Raw genomic sequence first — 19232 nt, 5'->3', positions numbered from 1 at the left:
TCTCCTCAGTCCCCAAACACATAAGCCACCAATCTCATATAGCTGATGTTGTCCTCTACAAAATTCCCTGTTAAAAAAGAAAATCTGCAGAGGACAGTCAACGGAAGAGAGCTGCCATTAGGGAGGAAAAATAGAGGACTTATATATAGCATTTATTGGGTTTATACACAGTGGTAAATGCCACTAGAACATTAGATTTTTCTCACTTCATGCAGGGTTTCAAGGTTTCAGGTACTTCCACAGCAAATGGAGTTTACTCAGGTGTCATCAGGGGGCCTAATTGTGAAGCTGAGGTGATATGATAATCAATGGTGGTAACCTGTTTCTTTCTTCGAAGAGGGTCTTATTGTATTTGTTCAAGCAAGGCATCAGCAGGAAAATACATAAGATTCCTTATGGGACCAAAATGTCTCTGAATTATTGATTTATTGTAAAGACATTAATATGCTTCAGCCGCTTAGTCTTGCTTCCAATTTTTCCCTGTGGCTACTCTCCATTTTGCAGCAAAAAAATCCTCCTGCAGCCTAAAAAATAAGAAGGGTCTATACCTGTGACATCACACACATGCTTTACATTAAAACATACACACTTTAGCGTTAAGGTGTTTGTAGACCAAACATAAAGAAAATAAACTGCATCACATTACTTCATTTATGCTTCCTTCTCATATGAAAATATTCTCTCAGGCGTACTTTAGTTGGAATGGACTTTGATTTGAGATTACTTTGTGCCTTTCTCTTGTTGGACTGCTAGAGACAGAAAATGATTGGAGAAAGTTGGGGAATGACACGCACCAAATAATAGCAGCACTTGGAATTGATCCCTTGACCAGTGTGGCATCTACAAGGCATGTCTGCTCTTCCAACCGAAATGGTACTTCCGCCAAATCTGTGTCTTGTCTGTCTCTGATCTGCAGCAGTTTGGCTCCGTTCTCTCTAGTCCATCAACACACCAGCTGCATTTTCAAAATGTAGCATGGAGCAGGACCTCCGGACAGCTGCAGTAATGTGACCGAGGTTTTCCTGCGGTAATTACTGAACCAACAGTTATCCTCCTCCTCTCCTCATCCATGTTGTCTTTATCGTCCTCTGAAAACCTCTGACCTGTTGACTCCAGGCCTGGCTCTGCTCGTCTCATAGTTAAGTGAAATATGATTCGGTGATAACACAGAGTGTTTTATTCTGAAAATTAACCAGATGTATTTATTTTGTTTTGGTGCCTGACTTCCTGTCCCTCTCGATCTGCTCTATGCAGATGGTGGGTCGTTCCAGCATCAGGTAAAAATAGAAGTCTTGCCGGAACGCAACAATCCAGTGGAAGTTAACACATTGACTAGAATAGAAACTTATCAGATCCGGTGCCATGATGGATCAGAGACGGACTGGACACGGAATAGGTGGAATTTGGCTTTGAGGTAACCCGGCTTCTCTTGAATGGATATTAAACAATGTATCCACTAGAGGATGCTTGAACAACTTGTCTGGCACGGACCCTCCACTTCTCCTTTGCTGCCATCAAACTGACATTCAGTTCCAATCTGAAGAAATACGGACCAAATATACGATGAGAACAGGCAGAAGGCTCAGTCTGTATCTGTATGTGTACTTTACTCGTGCAAGTTTAAGTGTGATCATTTTCGTGTGTTCTGGTCAGAAGTGACCTAAAAAATGTGCCTTCCAGATGTGACAGAAAATACCATCATTACTTGATTCATTAAACTTCCTACAGATTTATCTGGGGAAGCTAAATACAAGCATCCGATTTCAGCTGACAACCATTCATTCAACCACTCATCTCATTAAAGTGAGTCTCAGTTTCACTGTCAGTATAGTAATCCAGAGGAAACATTTCGGCTCAATACAGTGGTGTGAACCCAACAAACCAGATTTTATTTTGATTTAACTGTAATCAAAAGATCAAACTGATGCACAAATAACATCATGGTGCTGATTTGTGAAACTTGGAAATGCAAGCTCTGTCAGATCTGACTGCAAGAGGACAAGAAGACATCTTTTTAAGGACTTATTTTTGAAATGGAGGTTTGATAATTATTTCTGATGCATTCAAGGAAGTCAGGAAATGTAAACGCTTGGTGGCTTCTGCAAATTTGGTGCTGGAGTGAATTGTTCAAACTCACACGAGCACACAATAAAACTTCACACTGTGTCAATCACATATCTCGTGTTGCTTGCTGCATATTTGCATGCCCCACTTCAGAAATGCATCTAGCCACTGACTTTCTAAGTAATTACGTTGAGCAACAAATTCGATTCACATTTGTTCAGAACACATCGAGTAGTTTTAGTGCTCTGAACCTGGGCAGTGTGTAATGCAGAAAATACATCTTGTGCTGTGTGTTAGTGCATTCTACTTCTGTTCGTCTGGAGACAAAAATCAACTGTCGAAATGCATCTCCTCCTCAAACAACCATCATAAAACAGAGGTCTGAAAAATTGTTGAGATTTAGCTTCCAGTTCAACATCATACAGTCGTTTGGCATGGCAAGATTTTAAACACAACATTTAAAATGTTCATGCAACTTCAACACACATCCAACTTGTGACAAACTACTTAGATATCATATTCAGAGTGATTCACAGCGACAGACATATTTAAGGAAGTCCATTTCTGCCAGTAAAGAAAGTAAAACGTGAAGCCTTACCCTGAATGAAAACAAAAACAAGAACAATCATTGAGTCATTCATATGAGATCGTGGAAGAGGAGAAACCTAAATTATGAAAAGGTCAGTCGTAGTCAATGTTAAGTTATAATTTTGAAATAAGGAGATGCCACCATCATGAGATACAACAGTCCATAACTATTAAATAAATGATACTGATAAACGAAGGTCATAACTAGGGGAAATATTATATTATATTATACCTAATTCTCGTCATTTTTTTATCTCATGATTTTAACTTAATAGTTTGGGGTTTCATCGTTAGATCAAAACCCTTTAAAATTTTCATCTCACAAAATCGACTTTTTATCGCATGAGTTTGACTTTTTATATCTTAGATGCGACTCTATTTCATGACTTCACCTTTTAATATCATACATTTGACTTTAATGTCTCATTATTTTAACTATTTTATTTTTAAACTACAGTTTCATTGAATCTCATAATCATAATCTCACAATCATTAAATCTTGTTTTTTTCATCAAGGTCAAGTCTGTATTGTTAAATCAAGAGAAGTTTTTTTCACTCTCCCTGTATTACTTTACAACAGTTTTAAGATGCTCAACCTACAACCAGGTGAATAGAAAACTGTCACCTATAAAACATGAGCTGGTGCTTGTGTCTGGTTCCTCTGCTGCCATTATTCAGTCCTATAACACTTTCTGAAGAAGGGTCAGTGATCACAGTGAAGCTGCATCAGCTCACTCCTGAGAGTAAAAGATGAACAGAAATGATATGTGGTGTCTAGACTGTGAACCCATTACTCCCTATTATTAATCATAAAGCCCTACAGGTGCATGCTGGGATACAAAGGGCTGTAGAAGAAGCAGCAGCAGCAGTTAGTGATGATGTGTTTTACTGTGAGCACTGTGGCAGTGGGGGAGGAGGCTATGGAGAGAGTGAGAGGTGTGCTTCAAGAGTAAAAAGGATGAAACTTGAGTGTGAAAATGAAGTGATGGAAGAGTGTACACTACGAAGGTAAAGGAAGGCTACAGTTGACTGCCTGAACTACCGCGCAGGTTTCAGTTCTCTGTAAGTCTCAGGTTTTTTAGTGAAAGATGTAATTTCACCTCAAACATGCAGCTGTGTGGCAAAACATGCGGCTTAAAGGTAACATATTTCGCTCTTGGGGGCGGCAGTACCTCAGTTCATAGGGACTTGGCTTGGGAACTGAAGGGTCACTGGTTTGAGTCCCAGTATGGACGAAGTTTGGCAAGTGGACTGGTGGCTGGAGAGGTGCTGGTTCACTTGCCTAGGCACTGCCGAGGTGCCCTTGAGCAAGGCACCGAACCCCCAACTGCTGGGGGTGCGCTGGGTGATGGCAGCATCCTCACTCAGGCATCTCTCCCAAAGTGCATGTCCACTGCATGTGATCATCAGATTATTCTGTGCATATTAAATGACTCATTGCTAAATCACTTCTGGGAAACTTGTGCCCAAAATTCTGCATGAGCAAAGCTCTAAGAAAACAGAGAGCTGCTTTCTCAGAGTTCTGCCACTTTCTATTTGAGCTGGAGTACTGATCCAGAGGAAGTGGGACACTGTTTCTGAAAAGAGAAGTTGGTTTTTTTTTCACATGATTTATCAGGACTGTGATCACTACAAAGACAATCCATTCATGGGAGTGGAAACAGAAATGATGCAGATATATGAAAACCTGAGCAAACAAACACAACTATCTGCATGGAGAGGTTCATCTAGAGGTGATAGAGGCAATGCTTAGTCCTCATGTCAGATACTGGAGCAGGATTAGAAAACAGACATGCGATTTCTGTCAAAGTTTTGTCTCAGACAGAGAAACTCCGGGGCTCTGCTAGCTAAATGAGCTAAATGTCTATGAACAGGATTTAAAGGTGACATATTACGCTCTTTTTGATCAAGATATATTGGTCTAAGAGGTCCCCTAAACATGTCTTTAAAGTTTATTGCTCAAAAAACAATTTGAAATCAGATTTTGGTCTGCCTGTAAACCACTCTTTTTCAGCCCTGCTCAGAACAGGCTGTTTTCTGTGTCTGTGCCTTTAAATGAGAATGAGCTCTCTGACCATGCCCCCTCCAGAAGTGGATGAGGCCTCGGCTCTCCAGCACGTTGATCTAATGTTTACATATTGGCTGAATATACACGGCTGCTCACAGACCCGCGTTACTTCAACCCTCTGAATCTGATCCAGAATCTGATCCTGATGGAGAGGCGCCTGCAGCAGGACCTTTCTGAACGATTGGTCACAGATTTTGTGTTTCTTGTTGTTTTATTTGTCAGTATGTCGACGTGTGTCTTGGTACACAGCGACGAACAGGTAGCTATGTGGCTATGCTAACTAACGCTAGCACTTTTCCATGAGTCCCCAATTGCACTCGTGTGATGGGTCCCTGAGGAAGTATTTGACTATATAGCTCTGTGAACTACATTAGAGATCATATAAAGCAGAGTTTCAGGACCTCATTCTCAGCTACGGCTCTTCCAGCTCTCTCTTTTTAATTTCAACCTGGTCATTCTGAGGTGTACCCTCTCTCTGTTTCTTCCTGTCCCTCTATCCACTCGGCTCTGATGGGGTTCGTGATGCTGCTACAGTAGAAATAAGCTTCTCCAAAACAACAGCAATAAGAAGTTTGCCCACACTCATTCAGCGTTATCATAGCATCATGTTGGTGGTGTGGTTTTTGCCAGTGAAATGTTTTCTTCAATGGAGTCTGGTGCTTTTGAAAGGCAGATGTACCAACTGTTTTCTGGGTGTCGCTATCAGTGATGTTGTCAGAAACTTAGAAAAACAACCAGAGCCTGTCAGGGACAAAAACAAGAACTTTTAGTGAATTAATTTTGGCGCTTTGATCAGATTACATTCAGCTTTTAAAGCTTGCTCCAAAACCTTTTATACATTGTCTCTTAAACCATCAAATAAGTGGAATAAAAAGACTAGGTTTTAAAAATAGAGGAAAGTCCCTTATTATTCTTACAGTCTCTGCTGTGAAATCATTAATTTGGTCAAATGAATTGGAAGTGGCCGCATTGTCCTGGACTTCATTTCTAAAGGGAAATGCACCGAGGTTATCTGAAATCCACTCATTTGAAACATTTAATGACTCCTTACATCAGGGACAGTGACATGATTTATCGTGCTTATTTTCTCCTCACAATATGCTGCACGAGAATACGAGTCACACTTCATCCAGGTCTGTCCTGAGCTCTTTACCCCCCTCTATTCATCTGTGCTCCACATTAGTAATCCAATTACACACACTGGCTCCTGCCAGCGCCGTCGCTGATCATTTTTTAATCATATTAATGCTTTCAACACGTTCAATTGTTTGTTTCAATCCGGGTAGGAACGTTGTCTGTGTGAGGACGGAGGAATGACACTGCTAATAACTCATGAATGGAAACCAACAGAAAGCTGAGGGTGCTGCTGCCTCCTCGCTCACAGGCCGCTCCCTGCAGGCTCCACACGGGATGACCGCTAATTGACAATCTATTGTTGTTTGTGGGGTCGATCTTTAAATACTCGGTTGATTTAGAGCCAGTCTTCACTTTGAAGGTACAGAATCACGGCTGACAGCAGAGGAGGCTCTGCACTCAATTTGGGATCCGACTTTACATTCTGTAGGAGTGGAAGTCAATATTCCCAGAGTTCCCGAGGGCTTCGAGAGGGGGAAACGGTGAGAAATGTTGACAAATAGATAATCAGTTAAAGGCTGGATGAAGGAAGCCTCACATGCCTCTCTGCCAGCTGAGATAAAAATCCACAAAGTGTAACTGCCGTGAAAGATAAGGAGGAATCTCATCTGCTCCACATCTTACTCTTTCTCACAAACCCGCCATTGGCATTCATTTTTCCTTCCCTCCTTCCCTCCTCCCTCCTTCCCTCCTTCTCTCTCTCTCTCTCTCTCTCTCTCTCTCTCTCTCTCTCTCTCTCTCTCTCTCTCTCTCTCTCTCTCTCTCTCTCTCTCTCTCTTAAGCAGAATCTGTCAGACTAGGGTGATCCTAATTTCTTATCTTTTCAGAGAGAAAGCTCCTGCATCTGGAATAGCTGCACTGACCTTCTTGGAAATGTCAATGAGTGCATCAATAACATAAATGTTGGGTCACAGTGACTCTCGGGCTAATGAGAGGGAGTGACAACCATCTGCTTCCTGTCATAGTAACAGATTACACACAGGCGTGAGAACACACACCGACAGAAACAGGAGGACAACCTTTTGAATACATACATTGCATAGTGTGAGCTCAGGTGGAAAATGGTCTTTAGTTGGTCGAAAAATGTATGAAACACTAGCCTATGTCATGAAAATCTCTTCTCATTCAATGCACCCAAAATATTGCACCAGTTTGAATGTGGTTTTGAAGTTTTCACAACATGATTGTGCTGAAATTCGTGCTGTAGTCCTTTAAAAGCCGTAAGGAGAAGAGAGACTGGAGGTCTCCGGAAATAAAATGAGTATTGGAGGAAATGACAGAGCAGAGTGGATGCTGTGCTTTCTCATTTCCCAGAATCCCCTCCTCCTCACAGCAGCCCAATCACCGTGACGCCCTTGAAGAGGACGGTTTGGCCATAAGACCTGCTTCTCTTTTTTCTTCTCCACTCCATCTTCCTCCCCTCCTCCCTCCTCTTCCTTTAATCCTCCTCCTCTCTCGCACTCGGCCTGATTTATTCGAGCGGGGTGAAGACAACGGACACTCAGAGCGGAGGATGGGAGACAAGGGGAGAGATTTCACTGATGCACCACTTTCTCAGTCAGCTCCTCAGGATGAGTGGATACAAGAGACGCTGAGGCCTGAGATGATGAACAGAAGACACTGTCCATAAAGGGCAGATCTCTGAGGACAACAGCTGATGGGAAACGACCTTTGACCTCACAGAGAGGATGCTGTGTGTGTGTGTGTGTGTGTGTGTGTGAACCTGATTTTGCAGAAAGAGGCAAAACAAAGGTCAGATGTAGAAATACAGAGCCTGTCAATGAAATGTAGAGAGAGAGAGAGAGAGAGAGAGAGTGTGTGTGTGTGTGTGTGTGTGTGTGTGTGTGTGTGTGTGTGTGTGTGTACGTGTGTGTGCGTGTGTGTGCGTGTGTGTGAGTGTGTGTGTGTGTGTGTGTGTGTGTGTGTGTGTGTGTGTGTGTGAAAATGCCAAGACATTTGATTCCACTTACGCTGGCGGTACCATAGAATTAGATTCAGACCTGTAAGGCCCCACTTTCAAGTTAGCAATAGATACATATATATACATATCAGTAAAAAATTAATTCACATTTGGAGTCTTGGACAAGTTAACTTTAATCACAGATACTAAGGGATATGTTTATGAAAAAAGAAATAGGTTGGGTTTAGGCATGTACAAATCCTCAATTCTATATAAATATGGACGAGGCATCTCCACCTCTTCCTGTTGTACAAAAGTGAGGCTAACATAGTCCTGCAAAGGACACAGACACATTGCATTTTGTCGCCACAGGTATATATTTGCTTGTAGAACCAAGGTACTGACATCAAACCTCTTGCTTACACCAAAACACACATTTGTTTTTAAGTCTACTTTTGGACTTTTATGCCTTTAATGAGAGGACAGGGCAGTGGTTAAAGCAGTAAACTGGGAGAGAAAGTGGGGAAGGACTGGTTGACGAGTTGGAATCAAACCCAGGCTGGGAGCTTGAGGACAAGGGGAGGAAAACAGCTCAAAAACTGGTGAGGGACATTAAAACACACAAGAAGCTGAGTGAGCGAAAGAGAACTCTAACAAATTAAAGAAAACAAGCAAAGTCAACCACTACATGGTATGGACTTAGGCAGAGTTACAGGACTGACTGAGAGAGAAGAAATGAACCCTCTGCTCTAAGTTTGGGTCTTGTCTCACCCTGTCAGGATTCTGTTTCGCATAACCACCTGCTCACCATACATTATCGCTTCCATACCACTTTGTATAGCATCAAATAACTCATTCATATTAATCTTCTCCAAAAAAAAAAACACTGTGACATATATCAGCATGAAAAGAACAAACTACAATGACATAAACCATGTTCGACAAACAATTATTTGACCTGTATTTTACTTCTGAAGCACCTGCAATCATGGAGGAAGCTAAAGTTTTGGGATGCTGACCAAGCTAGTGCATTTAAAAGAGGAGAGTGAGAACAAGCTGGTTTAAAGAAAAAGCCCTACATAAATGCATGCATGTGTGTATGTGTGTGTGTAATATCTGCAGCATACAGTGTGTGTATTATTGTGAGGTTCAATTACCTGTTGGGTATCTGACTCGTTCCCTCAGACCTTCAAGTTTACTGCTTATTAATCGGTTTGTTGTAAATTACTTCTTTGCTAATTTGTCGTCCTTATTTCTGAATATTTATCACTAAAACAGAATTTCAGCTGAAACACTGAAGGCATAAAGATGAGTCTTGCATAATTTCTTCACTCTGTCCATAGAGGAGCCTTAAGTCAAATTAAGAGCTTGTTTTATCATGCTCGTATTGTGCTGACAGTGCAGAATCCCTAAAGCTGCACTGCTCAGAATTTTACACCACCAGTACATCCAGAGCCTCTGTAACACTGACAGCTTTCAGTGATGGACACAGTGAAGTCTGCAGCCCCCCTTAATCTCCAGGAAGCTTTTTACTGACATTAACTCTCATGTTTCTATGCCTTTCTTTAATGCTCTGAGTTTGATCCCAGTTTCATTTCCATTACTTGGTGTGGATGAGTGCTGTCACGATATCAGATTTTTCACCTCACGATCTCAGGACGATATTATTCGAAATGTATGGAAATCTTAGAAAGTAAAACATTACCAACCAAATTAAGGAAACACAAGACACAGGTGGAGCACTATGTTGCATCATAAACTTTACTAATAAACACAACTGACTCATCATTCATCACGAATAATGTTTAAGGTTATGTTTTAACTGCATCACCAACCCCGTGACAAAAGACTTACAAAACAAAAACCCACCATCTTCTTCTGCATGAGATTCTGCAATAAGTTGTTGCAATAATCCAGTTATGGTGAAGAAACTCTTTTTGGATGATTTGTGATGCAGTAGAAGTCACACACTGGGGTAAAAGCTTGCTAGCTAGCTGGTTTTTAGGTATTTTTCTTCTTCTGCTGCTGCTTCTTTGTCTTTCCTCTTACCTTGTCTTATCACAGGTTGCAACCAGCGTAAAGCACCATTAACCATCAATATTCAATGTTTTTATAAAGACAGTTATCTTCAGAATCGGTATATTGCGATAGCTCTACACTGTAAAAACGAAAACCTAAAATTGTTGGCCTGAAAATGATTTGTTGGTTATGTGAACAAAAATGTTCCATTTTGTTGCAAACTACATCAAAGTAGTTATCTCAGCTACCTGTTTTAAGTTTGCTGTGTAAAGTTGGTCTCATTTCATAAGTTAGGTTGGCAAAGCTTGAAATTATGGGTTTGAGGCAAGGCTAAATTCTTTGAGTCTGCTTCAGGCAAAGAACGGGGTCTCCAACTCAAATCTACAGGGGTCTTCCACACTTTTAATTTCCCACGTGGCGCCATCTCTCCTGTCCTGTGTGGATTTTATCGTCCTAAAGATAAGTATTTTGTTCTAGTATTGTATTGAAACTCTAGCTTTACAGTTGGTCAATTGATGGTGAGTTGATTACTGGTTAATGTTACTTTAATTTGTTTAGTTATTTTAATAAGGCATGGTCATTACCAATAGTTTGTCGCCTTGAACATTAGCCAGCTACCTTGCAAGTGTGAAAATGGTGCAGTAACGCGCAGTAACAAAGGGACATTTTATGAACAAAAAAGAATAAGTTGGCACAACTTTCACATCTTAGTATGCAGAACTCAAAACTTTAAGTTATACTACGTATGAATGATAAGTTATCTCGACCAAAAATGTATTCCATTTCTAGTTAGCCTCAAAACCATAGACTGTATAATACAGTATATGGACTTGGTATCCGTGACGTCACCCATCTGTTTCTGAAGCGCTGTTTTGAGGCCAATCATCAGTAGGGAGCCATATTGCTGCTGTTGAGCGATTGTGAGGTAACGAGGCAAGCTTTGAGCCTCCTAGCCAACAGCTACAGTGTTCCTGCCTGTCAATCAAGTCAGCTCTGCCTCTCATTGGAAGACTCGTAATCTCAATATCTTCGAAATTGCCGCGTTAGAAATAAAGAAAGAAACAAACACTGTCATATTTAGGTCATGTGACATCACCTAGACTCTTGTCAGCTGGGTTAATATCCCTTCCTCCTCCATGAACTGTGTCTGGATGAAATATCCTGCTACTTCCAGCTACTTGGACCTGACCTGTGTCCCATTTCATGACATGCAAGCTAGGATCAGTACCAGGATTTCAATGGACACCAACTACCTGCATTCAGTGGATCACCTGTCCATCTGTCTCTGCTGAGTCTAAGTTTCACTGTATGTAGAGTCGCTTGTTAGTCTTACTACAGCGCTATGAACCCAAAATAAACAGATTTTGTTGTGACTTAAAGACAATAAATGGGCTGATAGATTGCTGAAATATCTGCATCATGATGCTGATTTGCTGAAAGTCTGAATTCTGGATTTGTGAGGTCTGAGTGCAAAGATGAGACATGCAGATTTATAAAAGGCTTGTGTTTTTAAAAAGAAGTCCTGATGTCAACTCAGGACATCAAGAAAGTCTTAATTCTAACAGGCTTTGAGAAAGAAATTGCACTTGTGCTAGTGGATGCTAAATTGCTCACTGCATATTTAATTTGTCCATTAGTCTTTGCAACCACTTTCCATCTACATATTGGCACTGCCTGTCAGAAGAGTCTGAATGCTGACAGAGTACCCAAGTAGCTAGTAATTCTAGCTGCAATTGAAAGAAATTCAACATGAACAAACGAGCAAATGCTCGTGATTTGAATGATTTGTATCACTAAGAATGAAATTCTGTCACTTTGTCTGTAATCACAGTCTGGAAAATGTGCTTTTCTTTTGCTTTTAGTTTGGCTATAAAACTAATTTTCCCCTGGGAACAATACATTTGAAGCTGAAGCGAACACCTTCACTGTTAAGTCTCTGTTGCTGTGCTCTCATCAGCTTTTTTTTCTGTCAAACAAACCAGCTGTTTTTAGTGTAGAAACTCTGATAAACAGACTGTCCGGCACCAACAACGCAGAAAGGCACAATGAGATGCGAGCTGGCAGAGGAAGCAGATCGTTCAGTGGCTAACCAAACACATATTTATCTCAGGAGTTGATTGGGATAAAGAGGAGAGTCAATCATAAGGTTAGATTTACCAGGTTGAAACCAATGTATTGCCAAATAAAGGAGGTACTGCTTCAAATGATTAAAATGTTAGAATCTATCAATCTACATTTAAATCCACATTTTTCATTTGCTTTTCTGTTTTTTGTCAAACTTTAGAATTATATTGGGTGTGTGGCTATCACTTCATGTCTCAGAAAGTCAGTCCAGAATTGCAGGATTGGCTGTTTCAATTCCAATGTATAAACCCATCTGCTGTTAAGGTTTATTCATTGGAATAACAGCCAAATGTTAAGTGTTTCGAGTTTAGCAAGAGATAAGAAATAAACACTTTCCTTTCCCATTGCATTCGTCACAGTCCAATAAACAACTTGAGGAGTGATTTTGTGTTCCAATCAAAAGAGAAGAGAAATTTGTTCCTCCAGATGTCTGCAAAATAAACACCATAATTTCTTGGTTCACATCAGGAGTGTCTGTTCATCTGTTTGTGGTGAGTCTCAGTTTCACTGTTCACAGTAAGTTCCACAGAGGCTTCACTCTGACTTAATTCAGCGGTATGAACCTGAAACAGAAACCGATGTTGTTGTGATTAACAGGTTGAAGGAACAACATCATGATACAGATTAGTTAAAAGTCAAAAGTCTTGCTTTGTCAAGTCTGTCCTCAAGAAGAGAAAAAAACTACTTTTCAAATGTTTGTTTGTTGAATGGAGGTGGGATCCATCATTTCTGATGCATTCCAGGAAGTCAGGAAACCTAAACACTGATTTTCTTTAGTGACTCAGCATCAGGCAGATTTGTGTCTCAGCATAAATGTTTGGTCCAGAACAGATTGTTAACTGCTCTTCATGCAGATATCTGTTTAAATAAATCGTCTTCAGATCACCAAAAATGGGAGCCAGGCTCCTGTTATAGAAAGAAAGAAATAATCTTCAAATTACCAGCGATGGGAGCCGGGATGTCATTATGCTGGATTGTGTTCCTCCTGCTTTTGCTCTCTATACAGACGTTTTCCTGCAGACACTGAGACTACAAATTGAAACTACAACCCATCTACTACCAAATCTTTTTACAGCTAATTCCACACATTTTTGACATTGATACACACTTATGCATGCTCTGTTTAACATTTTAGATTAAAAAAAGGTTTCACACTTTTGAAATATTTTAATTTTCTCTGTAATTGGAGAGAATGGACTGACAATGCTGTAAAGACTGAAATACATGTTGAATAGACATTCCCTGCAATAGATGACTTACATAAGGTATAAATGTAGAAACAGTATGTGTTAAAAGTGTTCCTGACAGAGTTAGGAATGTGAGAAGTGGAGGTGTGAGTTTTGACACAAATTACATCAACCAGGTTCAGAGACGTGATGCACCGCAGCCGTGTGGCAGGTAGAGCTGCTGTTTACTGGCTCTTTAGGGAAAATGTAATGTGACATGTTTATCCTGCAGTTTTCACTTAATGAGTACTTGGAGGTTAGGGGACACTGCACACAGAGTGGGTAAAACAGCTTATTTTTATCCCAAGGCCCCATAACAGGTAAATCCAGCTTTAAGACTGTGTATTTCTGCCCTCTGAGAGGCACGCTGAATTTTAACAGCTCCAAAGAGAGAACATTTTAGGACAAAGTAAACTTTAACATGAATACAGGGTGAGGGTTAAACAAGGGTGAGGGTAAGACTGAACACAAGTAGAGCTTAAGGCACTGACAATCTTTAACCTGAGCACTCCTTAATTTCCAGAAGGGGGTGACACAACTGGTTACAAATTAAAGTCTGGCTGAATAAAGTGAATAGAAAGAGCATATTTCTCCCTTTTTTTCTTATGATGTTATGAACTGCAAAAACAGGTACCAGAAAATTGTCCTGTTCAGTATTTGGTACTAGCAGCATTAGTTTAAGGTTATATGTGGACGTGGTTGCTGGGAATAGGTCAATTTTCTGAAAAGCCCAGAAAATCTCCCTCTTTTTTACAGTCTAATGTTGGTAAGTATGCAAATGTACTTTGACTTATGGAGGCACATTGCTTAGCAAGCTAGCTCCTAGCCTTTGTGTCTGATTAACTTGAAAACGTTGACCTGAGTTGGCTTTTAGTTGCTTTTGGATATTTTTCTCTTAAAATGAATCACTAAACCCAGAGAGATTTCACACAAGCAGTAATGCATATTTGTATTTGTTGTGATAGCTTTGTTTTGACTAGTTTTTGACGAGCCTTCTGTTGTTGAGCTGCAATTTTACAGCCATGGATTTTTATTTTCATCTCTCAGAAAGGTTCATAATTAGCTTTGTGCCAACATAAAAAGGAACATGGTTGTATTTGCTTTCAGCATTTGAAGGTCAACAGCAGTTAAAGGTTGCATTAAAATAAATGCTCATTAAAATGTGGTTGATTAAACTTTTATTTTTATTTGTTATTAACATTTTGAAGAAGTCCTAACAACTCCACTCAGGATTAGAGAAATCCTGGGCTGAGCCTTTAGTGTGAGTTTCTGTTTGGGTCTGTGGTGAGGCTTTGACATCAGTGAATGAATGTAATTGTCTCTAATGTCCTTAAGTATGTAATGAAACAACACTGAGTGAGCACGTGTGTGTGTGTGTGTGTGTGTGTGTGTGTGTGTGTGTGTGTGTGTGTGTGTGTGTGTGTGTATGTGGCTGGTTGTGTTAGAGTGAGTGTGTGAGCAAGCATGAATAACAGCTCTCAGCCCCTCAGGGATAAACAGGTAGAAATACACTTTATCAGTTTAAATGCAGCCCTCCATTTGCCCCTCCAGGTGGGGAAAAAGATTCTATCTCTGATTTGAAACCTGACTCTTCATCGCCTCCTCATCCCTCACTCGGGTCTGTGTAAACATTTAATGAAATGACTCTTTTTAATCCCGCAGGTTCTTCAAAAGTCGTCCTTTTTTACATCCACAACAGGTGATGAAGGCAGAAAACGAGGCGTGCCTGATGGAGGAGACAGTGGGAGAGAGGGTGGATGAGAGGATAAAAGAGGCTGTAATGGGGAGCTGGGTGCTGTTGGGAGGCTGGATTGCTGGGTGGGGGGGGATGACTGTTTAAACACTCACAGACGCCCATGCGTGTCGAGACTGCCAATCCTCTGGGAAATCAGGGCTTGGGAAGCCGTCAGCTCCCCAGAAGGATCCCCGTTTCTAAGCACAGAGATCTGACATTTTGAAATGTGAGCCGGCCGAACCACCTGCCACATCCAGCCGTTTGATACGAGCCTCTGATGAGACAGACATGAACGGGAAATGGGTCTCATTTGTTAAATTTTCAGATCTCATTGCTCCCTTTCTCCTCTTCCTTCCTCTCTACTGCTCTCCCCAGATTCATCATCATTGAGCCACAACTTTGGGAAGTGTCGGGGTATCTCTCAGTAATGAGAACAACCCTCTAGATATTATTGATCTATGTCCTCAATTACCTTCCAACTCTCAATTATTTAATACAGTTCCAGCTCCTTTACTTCCAGAAGTTGTTCAAAGAGAAGAGGGGCAGGTTTAGCTCTCCGATCGTGCCTCTTCCTGGCACAGATAAAGTGTTTCTGTTCTTCATGTCTTTTCTGATTGATTCCACACTGTAATGCAATCTGCAGAGTCTTAGTTTGTAAAGCAAGCGTTTCCTAAGTTCTCAAACATCACCAAGGTGACTTATAGTTCATAATGTATCTGCAGCTTTACCTTCAGAGTGTCTTTAAAAGCAAATTTTCTGCAGCGCCTGTGGAATAATTTGTGTTACTATCTTATTTTACCAACACAACGTGGCAGCTAGGCTCAGATCACAATGTGTGGTTAGAATATAATCTCTGTGTACAGATTCTGCATACAAATGTAATACAGATGCTGCCGTCTGGGAGAAGGTTCAGTCTTCCCAGGTGCAGCACCAACAGATATAAACCTTGATCTTGTGCTCTGTTGTGTATGGTGTATTGTTTTGTTTTGTATTGTGTGGACAACTGTGTGCAAAGCGAATTGCCCCTCTGGGACAATAAAGTTAAACTATACTCTACTCAAATGTGGAGTCTGTTTGTAGTATGTTTGTTGTCCAAGTATTGACCAATCATATGGCACGTATCTTTGGTGTCTGCAGGAAAAACAGTATGGAGAGCAAATGCAGGAGGAGCCCAATCCAGCTTAATGGCAGCCTGGCTCCCATTTTTGGTGATCTGAAGACAATTTATTTAAACAGATATCTGCATGGACAGCATCTAACAATCAGTTCTAGATCAAACATTTACACTGAGACACAAATGTGCTTGATGCTGCGTCACTAAAGACAATCAGCGTTCAGATTTCCTGACTTCCTGGAATGCATCAGAAATGATGGATCCCACCTCCATTCAACAAACAAACAATTGAAAAGTAGTTTTCTTCTCCTCTTGAGGAAAAAGCTTGACTTTTGGCTAATCTGCACTATGATGTTATTTCAGCAAACTTTAGACCCGTTAAGTACAAGAAAATCAGTTTCTGTTTCAGGTTCATACCGCTGAAGTTAGCCAGAGTGAAGTCTCTGTGGAACTTGCTATTTACAGTGAATGTGAGTTGAATGTGAGTGAATTGGCTGACTCCTGGTTGAGTTTAGGGCATATCTCCAAGAGACTATTTTGTGGGGTATAATATGATACGTATGTATACCAAATGTCATACTGTTAAGATAAATGTAGGGTTTAGGGGGTGCTATGGATCTATGTTGCAAAACTGAAGCTTAAGACACAAATAATGTCAAATTTTTCAGCAGTCCTGTTTTGTGAAAGGTTTCCAAAACCTTTAAGCTGCTAATTTGCAATCTTCATTAGTGCAGAAGACAGAGAGAAGAAAGAATGGTAATTCTTTGCATTCCAGCAGGATAGAATAATGAAACAGGTTCATGAGTGATGTGAGTTGAGACATTGTCAGGCTGGAGAGCAGAGAGAGGAAACTGTTTTGATGTGTACAGTAATTATCAGCATAACTTCACATTATTGAAATCCCTCATATGCTAAACCAAGTGAAGTTTGTGCGCTCAGTAACAGCCCTGCAGCATCTCTTCCTCGACAGTCAATCAAAACGTTAGACACCAAAGCTGAGGCTGAGAGAGCTCCTCTTCACTCAGCGTTTACAGGAAGAGAGGAGAAAAACGAGTTCAGGCTGTTTAAAGTGCAAATGTCTCTCAGGCATCATTTTTGAGGATTTGATTTGGCTTGTTTTCATCTCTTTCACCCTCCCTCAGTGTGGTATTTCACAAAACAACTCAAAGTGGAGTTTTTTCATCCTCGTCCTTTTAATATCAAAAATTTCTGATGTGCATTGATCTGACTCACATGCGAAAAAACTACTCTTACAAATGTTTCCTGTTTCCTCATCGGCATCAGCACTTAAACTGCACAAGTTAAAGGAGATTAGAGCCAATTTCGCAAAGCTGAATAATTACTCCAGCACATCTCCTGCTCCAGTTGAACCAGGAGTCTTTAGTTTAGACATGATTGACTTAAAAGGGTCAAAGAAAAGATCGCGTGGGTTTCAAATTGCAAAAACAGGCAAAAAAGAACAACTCTCCCTGCAAACAAAGGACAGCTCTATCATATTTGTCAGAGCTTCCTGCCAAATGTTGATTGAGTATTCACTTTTGTTAAAGTGTGACTGGCGCAATTAATTTCTCACAAATCGAAGGAAAGATTGGTATGACGCCGTGTCGTTGAAACTGATGAGGCTGAGATTCTCCTGATGTCCTGCTGTTGCATCAGAAATGGAAGATCCAAACTCCATTCAACAAAGAGGCATGTTAAAAGATTATCACTTCTCTCTGCTTGAGGACAGACCTGACAAATCAGACTTTTTACAAATCTGCCTCATGATGTAGTCATTTCAGCAAGCTTTCAACAATGCAGTCTGTCATGGGCTGTGGCATTGTAGATTATCACTTTTACCCATGTAGGACTTCTGGTGGGAACTTGTTCATCCAGTCTACATGCATTTGGACTTGGAGAAGACCTATGATCATGTCCCTTTGGAGTCATGTGACAGGTACTGCATGAAAACAGCATCCAGGGGCTGTTGCTATCATCCTGTCCACATGCATACTGTTTTCTTTATTTTAAACTACATGCCTACCAGGCTTGTCACTCAATGATCCCTGATTCTGTTTGTGAGCTTTATGGACAGGATCTCAAGGCACAGGCAGGGGAAAACAGTTTGCAGCTTTAGGGCCTCAAGAATTTCTTCTTGCAGATGTACTCTTTGCAAATGATGTAGTTATTTTGCTTCTTCAGGCTTGGACCTCCAGCAGGCATCAAGGTGGGTTGATGCCCAAATACGTGGCAGCTGGGATGAGGGTGAGCATTGGGGTTTTGTTCATAAATGAGGTTGGAATTGATCGTGGATCCACAGTAGGGTTGGGAATTGAAAACCGGATCAGACTAAGAACCGGTTCCAATTGATCAATTCTATTGGAATTGTAGACCTCAAATGTTATCGATTCTTCTTAACGATTCATTTCCCAACACGACGTCACGTCGTGTCGCGGTACGTTGCATTACTTCACATACTCTGTGACGCAGAACTCCTTCAACCACAAGGAAACATGGAGAGGAAAAGCGTTTTTCCTCTCCAAATTCAAAGTCTTTTCCTCCAGGCCCCAGGGGCTACGTTCGAACTCACGCGGCCGAAAATGAGGCACTGAGAGCGAGTAAAATACCTCCACGATGACCCCCGCAGGAAAAGCGTTTTTCCTCTCTAAATTCAAAGTATTTTCATCCAGGCAGCCGAGAATGAGGTGAACCTATTGCAGTGGCAGAGCCAGGAGGTGGCCAGGGGTGGCCACCTCTGAAAACTGATCCCCCCCCCCATTGGTCACCCTGGAATTCTTAAACATGATTGGCTATTTGCCATGTCAGAGGAATTACTTATATTCAAATCAGCTATTGCGTTTCAGCAAGCTGCAGAGACAGTAGTTTCTGTGGATTAGACTATTATTTTTGTTGATGCTTTGACTTTGGACAATCATCTTCATTTCAGTCCCTAAAGAGTTCAGTTCAGCAGATTTAAATGTTGACACACTGTCGAGCCACATTTTTGATGTTAACGTTAGAAATCTACAAAAATGTAACATTTGTTGAATTATTTCATAAAAAGAAGTTAAAGTAGATGTGATTATTGGAAGTAACCCTCCTAGGTTTGGGGTAAGCCCCTAATGTTTTCCACGCCTGGCCAACCCTTCAACAGTCAGTGCCCCAGTTTGGCCACCCAAGTCAAAACTGTGTGGCTCCGCCACTGACTTATAGTTCAGTATGTTCAAGTTGAATATGTTCATGTTCAAAAATACTCAGGAATCATCAGGAGAATTGATAAG

The sequence above is a fragment of the Notolabrus celidotus genome, chromosome 18, assembly GCF_009762535.1.
Source record: "Notolabrus celidotus isolate fNotCel1 chromosome 18, fNotCel1.pri, whole genome shotgun sequence".
NCBI lineage: Eukaryota > Metazoa > Chordata > Actinopteri > Labriformes > Labridae > Notolabrus > Notolabrus celidotus.
This window is presented reverse-complemented; position numbering follows the sequence as displayed.